The sequence below is a fragment of the Bufo gargarizans genome, chromosome 4, assembly GCF_014858855.1.
Source record: "Bufo gargarizans isolate SCDJY-AF-19 chromosome 4, ASM1485885v1, whole genome shotgun sequence".
In the NCBI taxonomy this organism is placed as follows: Eukaryota; Metazoa; Chordata; class Amphibia; order Anura; family Bufonidae; genus Bufo; species Bufo gargarizans.
The window spans coordinates 189,795,484-189,805,006 of NC_058083.1; positions in this window are offsets into that span (position 1 = coordinate 189,795,484).

Genomic DNA, 9,523 nt, shown 5'->3' on the forward strand with positions numbered 1-9,523 from the left:
CACTAGGAGCTTAGGAAGGTTGTCAGGCAAGTTACTGTAGCTGGTACAGTTGTCAGCCATACTTTACGGATCCTGCCACTCAGCTGTTTCCTGACTGTGGTGCCCTCTAGCGGCAATGAAGCCAGTTACAGCCGTCTTATCACGTTGGACTTGATGCACTAATGAGACAATTCTGGAATGTGCAATCATTGTACATAAACATAAAGAAAATGCACTGTGGGTCATTTCTATAGGATTGCTGCTGCGTAATACTGCAGTTAGAGATGAGCCACGCAACTTCAGATGGAACATCCAAAGTCGATTCGCTTGGAACTAAGTTTTATGCAAATCAACTTTGGATGTTTCACCCGAAGTCGATTCGCTCATCCTCCATTTTGAGTAGAAAATGGGAGTAAATAAATGAAAATGCGTCAGAATTCTGAGTGTCTTAGACACATTTTGCGCCTTGTTGGGACGTGGCTTAGCGGAAAGGTGGAAGGGCTTAGGTTGTACCAGGATTCTGGTGCCAACTAATGGTATAAATTCAGGCCTTCTCCACAGACAGCTCATGTGCCCATTGATGTTAATGTTTCTGTACACATCAGTGGCTTTCCATTGACCGCGAGCCACTGCACAAATCACGGAGCCATGCACTACTTTGGTCCAGTATGCTGACCAAACACGCCCATTGAAGTCTGTAGATCTGCGGAAAATGACTGACCCAACACTGATGGCATCCATGTTCATTCAGTGGTTTTTCGTGGACCATTGTGGTAGGAGATGCTCTGAAAATTCATTTTCACCTGAACGTTATCCGTGGAATACAGATGACACATAAATGGTCGAAACACAGACTGATTTTTTACGGAAATGTGAACGAGCCTTAGCATAACATAGCTAGCCACGCCCACTTTCACACCACGTATGAAAACTGGCTGGGGAACGACGAAAAGTCACGCATTTTTGCACAAACTGGCTCTTGGGACAAAATTTGTGAGTTTATTCCAGAAAACTGGCGTCCAGTAACGATACGTTCCCTCATTAGACTAGACAACCTAAAATATACGCCACATTTCTCATCTGGCATCAGCCACGGTGATAGCTCCGGTACATCTTCAGACTGTCTACTCTAGTCGAAAGACCCTTTACATGGCAAATATTAGGCTATAACCGATTCGTTCACAATAATTGACTGCTCATTGGAGGAAACGAGAGGCGCATTTACGCGCAGCAATCACCTCTTCTGTATGGTGATAAGTGATCGCTCATCCTCATAGACAACATTTGCTTCTGGGAGTCTGATTTATCTTTACACAGGGAGGTGCGCTGCACAAAAACTGTGCTTTTGGTGTCCATATCAAGGATTTTTTACCCAATCAGATTATCAACAGGGTCTGGGGCATTCCTAGGAACACTCCTTCCCCCCCAAAAAAGGGGGCTTTAAATGGGTTGTGCGGTGCTACCATATTGATTAACTATGCTCAGGATAGGCCATCAGTATCGGATCTGTGGGGGTTGGTCTCCCGACTCCACTGCCGATCGGCTGTTTGGAGAGGTAGTGGTGCTGTGCAAGCGCCAAACACTGCTCCCACTTGAAAATGACCTGCGTGTCGTCTCCTTTGTCGCAGCGGCACAGTTTAATATCGCCTCCCTTTCACTTGAATGGGACAAGTAGTTGTAATTGCACTGCTACAAAGGAGGCGACGCGCAGGTAATTTTGAAGAGCAAAAGGCACTCGCACAAATACCAGTACTACTCCAAACAGCTGATCAGTGGAGGTTCTGGAGTCAGACCCCCGCCGATATCATATTGAAGACCTATCCCAGTGATCGCTAACCTCCGGCACTCCAGTTGTGGTGAAACTACCTCTCCCAGCATGCTCCATTCATTTCTGTTGAGTTCAGAGAACAGCTAAGCTAGTGTGCATCTTGGGAGTTGTAGTTTTACCACAGCTGGAGTGCTGGAGGTTCGCCATCACAGACCTATCCTGAGGAAAGGTCATCAACATAGTAGCAAGACCTCTGACTAAGGGCTTGTTCACACGAACGTGTGCTACCCCTTGCCGTATTGCAGACCGCATTTGCGGATCCGCGATACACGGGCACCGTTCCATGTGCATTCCGCATCACAGGTGTGGACCCGTTCACTTAAAAAAAAAATCCGGAGATGCGGAACGGAACACTACGGAGTGCTTCCTGGAGTTCCGTTCCGTGCCTCCTCACCGCAGAAAGATAGAACATGCTCTATCTTTTTGCAGAACGGAGGGATCGCAGACTTATTCAAGTGAATATGTCCGCGATCCCTATGCAGCTGGGCCACGGTAGGTCCCCGTGCATTGCGGACCACGACATGGGCTTCACACGGTCGTATGAACGAGCCCTAAATCCTTGTATTAGTAAATCTGCAATAAATCCCTCAATATGACTGGACCTGATGGAGCATTCCACCCCGTAACGCATAGTCCCAATAAAGACACTCTTTGGAGCTATTTCCCTGCTGATGAGTATTTCCTGACAGCTTGGTCACAATAACGGATCATCCTATGCTGTACCAATTTCACCCACTCCTGTGTTTGGCGCGTGGAGCTGGGGGCATGCAGCAGCCGGATACTGGTAATTTGCTATACATGGTGCTGTGCCTTATCGCACAACCATTGAAGGTGAGCAGCCCATTTTCTTTCATATCGTCCTATACTGAAACGTTTTACACTGGGAGCGCTGTGTCTGAGGAAGGTACTGGTACAGTCCCGAAATTAGTTGTTTACTATATTCTTAAAGGGAACCTGTCACTGGGATTTTGTGTATAGAGCTGAGGACATGGGTTGCTAGATGGCCGCTAGCACATCTGCAATACCCAGTCCCCATAGCTCTGTGTGCTTTTATTGTGTCAAAAAAACGATTTGATACATATGCAAATTAACCTGAGATGAGTCCTGTCCCTGACTCATCTCACCTACAGGACTCATCTCAGGTTAATTTGCATATGTATCAAATCGTTTTTTTCACGCAATAAAAGCACACAGAGCTATGGGGACTGGGTATTGCGGATGTGCTAGCGGCCATCTAGCAACCCATGTCCTCAGCTCTATACCCAAAACCCCGGTGACAGGTTCCCTTTAATAAAGAAGTAGAAATAGATACAAATGTTCCTGGAATTTTTTTGGATGGCAGTGCTAGAGACTGAGAGTATTTTTATTTTTTCTCCACTAGCTTGTCAATGCCTGACCCTTTACAGGATTTGGGGGGTTATTCTCTTCTTGAGGAGTGAGCGCCTTAATCCTCAACGAGAGATAGTACCCCCAAATCCTGACTTAGGCCTCTCACTGACACTCTTCGGTGTGGGAGGGAAACGCCACACCGAGCATAGGAGGGAAGGGGGAAAACAGGGAATCAGGCCTGAGAACTAGGGAAGAAAAATGGACACCTCCTAGTGAAAACCCTAACCAAAATCCTGACTGACTACCAATATGAACAGACCCCAAAGGTAGGTAAGTTCATACGCAGGAATACCTAGAGTCCTATCAAGCCCTATAGGACGCTGGTACTAATGCCAGGGACGAGACTAACTGTTCCTCCAAAAGGAAGGACAAACAGGAGTCTTCTTCAGGCATAATAAAAACAATAGGAAAATGCTACACACAGGACCCAAACAAAATACAAAAGGGAAAGGAAAGACTTAACTTCAAAGGAGCAATGGAAGCACCAGGAACTAAGCCGAGATCCAAACAGAAGCTATAAACCGCACAGCATTGTGGAAGAAACAACTATAAATAGAGAAGGTTAAATGACCCTAATAGCCACACCTGGGGAAAGAAGGTGTGGCAAGCACCAGAAACCACACATTTGAACCAAACGGAAAACATGTCACATCCAACCACGTGTTGCCAGTCTCGCCTATCTCCTGCCGCCTGTCGCGGGAACGTCCGTGACACTCACCCAATTAAACCAGTACGGTTGTCTGCAGATTAGATGCTGGGTTATTTATTATATGAGTCATGTCTCAAGGCCTATTTAAAGAGTTGAACATTGACTTATAGGATAGCTGCCTTACATCTGGTGGCATTATAGGCAGAGCTCGTTATTTGCATCCCTTTCTTAACAGGTCGGTGGACATAACTTGGGATATATGTCAAAACCAGAAAAAAGACACCTATTTATTGTGCTTTCCCATTTCCTTGTTTATTAGGTGTTTCATAGTGCTACATACAGAGAGAGTTCATGCCCCAGACATCTGTATGTGTGTATACAATCTATAAGGACAAGCATGCAAAAATGACAGATTTCTTAACATTTTAATTAGGATTTAATACATGAATCATATCTTTCAATTTATCCCACTGTAATGACTGGAATTATTCATTGACCCTATTCAGTTACAAATACATTCATAAATACAACATTATTTCTTATTGCACCAAAACATTAGTCTACATGAGGTTGTTTTGAGGTGTAGGACAAGTGCATGAACAATACTTTATATTGCCATTTTTACATTCTTTATTTGATACAAATAACTATAATCCTATGATGGTTAGAGTTCATAGAGCAGTTTATGACACTCCTTTATTGCTTGTTTCATCTTTAGCAGTTAAAGGGGTCGTCTCCCTTCAGTAAGTGGCATTTATCATGTAGATGCAGTTAATTCAAGCCACTTACTAATCTATTGTGATTGTCCATATTGCCTCCTTTGCTGTCTGGATTCATTTTTCCATCACAGTTATACACTGCTTGTTTCCATGGTTACGACCACCTTGCAATCCAGCAGCAGTGGTCATGCTTGCACACTATAGGAAAATGCAGTACCCTATGTGTGCTCCCTTGATCCCCAGGACCAGAGAGGCTGGCGCATTTTCCTATAGTGTGTAAGTACTGCCACCGATGCTGGATTGCAGGGTGGTTGTAACCATGGAAACAAGCAATGTATAATGTGATGGAAAAATGAATCCAGCCAGCAAAGGAAGCAATATAGAGAATAACAATACACTATTACAATACATTCTCTACATGATAAATGCCACTTGCTGAAGTGAGAGAACCCCAAAAGGAGACATTCCCATGTCATTGATTCTAGTTTAAGCACAGATACAAGGAAAAGTAAGTGAAACCCTCTGGCATTGCATGGACTTTCTGCTTTGATTACTAATAAAATGTTTTCTGATTATTATCTAAGTCACAGTGAGGGGACACACGTTTTTGAAGCCAAATCCAGAAGTGGAATTATAAAAGTGGAGAAGTAGTATCTGCCCTTAAAACTGTCTCTCCTTTTATGATCCACACTAAACTTTTTGATGCAGTTTTTGAAGCCAAAATCAGAACGTGTAGCAGCAGCCTTATTGAGAAGCACCATTTTACTAAACAACATGCAGACAGTTCATGTATTTTATTGGCACAGTTCAAAGAGAAAAAGTAAGTGAACCCTTAGCAGCAGTCCCTCTCCACCAAGTGTTTCCTGGAATTGCAAATAAGATTCACACAATAAGGAGCCATTCACACATCCGTGTGTGTTTTGCGGATCTACAAAACACGCACAGCGGCAATGTGCATTCCGTATTTTGCGGGCCGCACATTGCCGGCACTAAGAGAATATGCCTATTCTTGTCCACTATTGCGGAAAAGAATAGGACATGTTCTATTTTTTTCAGGATCGGAATTGCGGACCCGCAACGTCGGGCGGCCCCATAGAAATGTATGGGTCCGCAAAATGCAGAATGGAATTGCGGATGTGTGAATGGAGCCTGATGAGGAAATCTGGACCAATCCTCCCTACAAATGTCTGAAACGTGTTTCAAATGTGTCATACCACACAGGGGCATACATAGAAATTGAGGGCCCCATAGTGAATCTCAACTGGGCCCCCCACCCACAATTATTGTACTAGTCTATGTGTGTGTATGTGTATATATATATATACATATATATATATATATATATATATATATATATATATATATATATAAAATATGCATGGGGAGGAAGTTTGCTGTATGGCTCTAATAGCAGCAACCCTCTTACAGACACAGAATGTCCCCCATAGACAAATGTGTGTGTGTGTGTATATATACAGTACAGACCAAAAGTTTGGACACACCTTCTCATTCAAAGAGTTTTCTTTATTTTCATGACTATGAAAATTGTAGATTCACACTGAAGGCATCAAAACTATGAATTAACACATGTGGAATTATATACATAACAAAAAAGTGTGAAACAACTGAAAATATGTCATATTCTAGGTTCTTCAAAGTAGCCACCTTTTGCTTTGATTACTGCTTTGCACACTCTTGGCATTCTCTTGATGAGCTTCAAGAGGTAGTCACCTGAAATGGTCTTCCAACAGTCTTGAAGGAGTTCCCAGAGATGCTTAGCACTTGTTGGCCCTTTTGCCTTCACTCTGCGGTCCAACTCACCCCAAACCATCTCGATTGGGTTCAGGTTGTTTGGGGTCATTGTCCCGTTGAAAAATAAGTGATGGTCCAACTAAACGCAAACCGGATGGAATAGCATGCCGCTGCAAGATGCTGTGGTAGCCATGCTGGTTCAGTATGCCTTCAATTTTGAATAAATCCCCAACAGTGTCACCAGCAAAGCACCCCCACACCATCACACCTCCTCCTCCATGCTTCACGGTGGGAACCAGGCATGTAGAGTCCATCCGTTTACCTTTTCTGCATCGCACAAAGACACGGTGGTTGGAACCAAAGATCTCAAATTTGGACTAATCAGACAAAAGCACAGATTTCCACTGGTCTAATGTCCATTCTTTGTGTTCTTTAGCCCAAACAAGTCTCTTCTGCTTGTTGCCTGTCCTTAGCAGTGGTTTCCTAGCAGATATTCTACCATGAAGGCCTGATTCACACAGTCTCCTCTTAACAGTTGTTCTAGAGATGTGTCTGCTGCTAGAACTCTGTGTGGCATTGACCTGGTCTCTAATCTGAGCTGCTGTTAACCTGCAATTTCTGAGGCTGGTGACTTGGATAAACTTATCCTCCGTAGCAGAGGTGACTCTTGGTCTTCCTTTCCTGGGGCGGTCCGCATGTGAGCCAGTTTCTTTGTAGCGCTTGATGGTTATTGTGACTGCACTTGGGGACACTTTCCAAGTTTTCCCATTTTTTCAGACTGACTGACCTTCATTTCTTAAAGTAATGATGGCCACTCGTTTTTCTTTACTTAGCTGCTTTTTTCTTGCCATAATGCAAATTCTAACAGTCTATTCAGTAGGACTATCAGCTGTGTATCCACCTGACTTCTCCACAACGCAACTGATGGTCCCAACCCCATTTATGAGGCAAGAAATCCCACTTATTAAACCTGACAGGGCACACCTGTGAAGTGAAAACCATTTCAGGTGACTACCTCTTGAAGCTCATCAAGAGAATGCCAATAGTGTGCAAAGCAGTAATCAAAGCAAAAGGTGGCTACTTTGAAGAACCTAGAATACAACATATTTTCAGTTGTTTCACACTTTTTTGTTATGTATATAATTCCACATGTGTTTATTCATAGTCTTGATGCTTTCAGTGTGAATCTACAATTTTCATAGTCATGAAAATAAAGAAAACTCTTTGAATGAGAAGGTGTGTCCAAACTTTTGGTCTGTACTGTATATACACACACTGTGTATATGTGTGTGTGTGTGTGTATATATATATATATATATATATATATATATATATATACCCCAGACAGAGGCCATGGTTCACAGCTCCCTCCCCTAAGGCATTGCAGCACAGTGTGTGTGAATGAGTGACCAGGATTGCTGCAGTAGACCTCAAGCCTTTGCTACTCACTGAGTTCGTCAACATGGTGGTCACAGAGGCAGACACTGGGAGGGCAATATAGAAACTTCTCTTGGCACCTGCTTCCCATCCCTGCAGTGGCACTGGCATCCAGGAAGCACGTGCCTGCCGCGCCAGAGTTCAAATAGGATGATGCTCCCCAGTGGTGTGGTCCTTTCTCTGGCACCCTCTCCCTCCCAATACTTAAAAAAAAATGTACCCCCTCACATTAGTAATGCCCTCATTTACAACTTTCACAGTAGTATTGTACAGATGTGTGCCTCCTCACAGTAGTTATGCCCACATTGTGCCCTCTCACAGTAGTTATGCCCACATTGTGCCCCCATCGTAGTAGGTATGCCATCTCTGTGCCCCTTTCACAGTTGTAATGCCCTCTTTGTGCCCCCTTCACAGTAATAATACCCATTGTGCCCCCTTCACAGTAATAATACCCATTGTGCCCCCTTCACAGTAATAATCCCCATTGTGCTCCCTTCACAGTAATAATCCCCATTGTGCCCCCTTCACAGTAATAATCCCCATTGTGCCCCCTTCACAGTAATAATCCCTATTGTGCCTCCTTCACAGTAATAATCCCCATTGTGCCTCCTCCACAATAATAATCCCCATTGTGCCACCTTTATGGTAATAATGCCCATTGTGCCCCCTTAATAGTAGTGCCCACTGTGCTAGTAATGCCCACTGTGCCCGCTTCATAGTAATAATGCCCACTGTGCCCCCTTCACAGTAATAATGCCCTTTGTGCCCCCTTCATTGTAGTAATGCCCTCTGGCCCTGTGCTCCCTCCATAGTAGAAATGCCCATTGTGCCCACTTCACATTAGTAATGCCCTCTGTGCCCCCTCCATAGTAATAAAGCCCTCTGTGCCCCTCCATAGTAATAAAGCCCTCTGTGCCCCTCCATAGTAATAAAGCCCTCTGTGCCCCCTCTGTATTAAAAAAAAAACACAGTAACTACTCACCTTGTCCCCTTCCTGAAGCTCACAGTCCTCTCTTCCCTGCAGACACAGATCTGTGCCTGCAGGCTGAATGGTGGAGCGGGGAGAAGTCTTCCTGCTCCCCATTCACAGCGCCACCGGCCTGAAGGAGGGGAGGAGCGCGGGGATCTGAGCGGTGAGGGAGGGACAGGACCGCAGCTCCCAGCGCTCCAGCAATGAGCCTTGTTTGGGTCATTGCCTTGTTGCATCACCCAGCATCTCTTCAGCTTGAGCTCACTTACTGCTTCCCTCACATTCTTCTGTAAATTGTTTTGATATACCTTAGTATTCATTATTCCCTTGATGATCCCAAGACGTCCAGGTCCTTTGGTAACAAGGCAGCCCCAAACCATGATGCTACTTCTATCATGCTTCACGTTTGAGTGGTTGGTGCTGGTGAGAAGTGTTCTTTTTCCTCCATAGTGTTGCGCATTCGCACTAAAAAGTTGCACTTTTGTCTAATGTTCTCATAGAGCATTTTTCCAGAAGCATTGGGGAACATCCAAGTAGTCTTGGGGAAACCTTACATTAGTTTTTTGAGTTTTTTTTTATGTATTTTATACACTGTCTGATGCAAACTATCTGGGGATAAGGAAGCTTTGCAAAAAAAAATTGCAATTAGCCAACAAGTGTTTTCTCAAACCAGTGATCGGGGACAATCATTCTTAGCAATGGTTGCTCATCCAATAATATGTCCTTATAAAGGGCCTTCAACACTAGAATATATATTTTTTTCCAAACACATTTTATTATATATATTTCTTTCAACACTA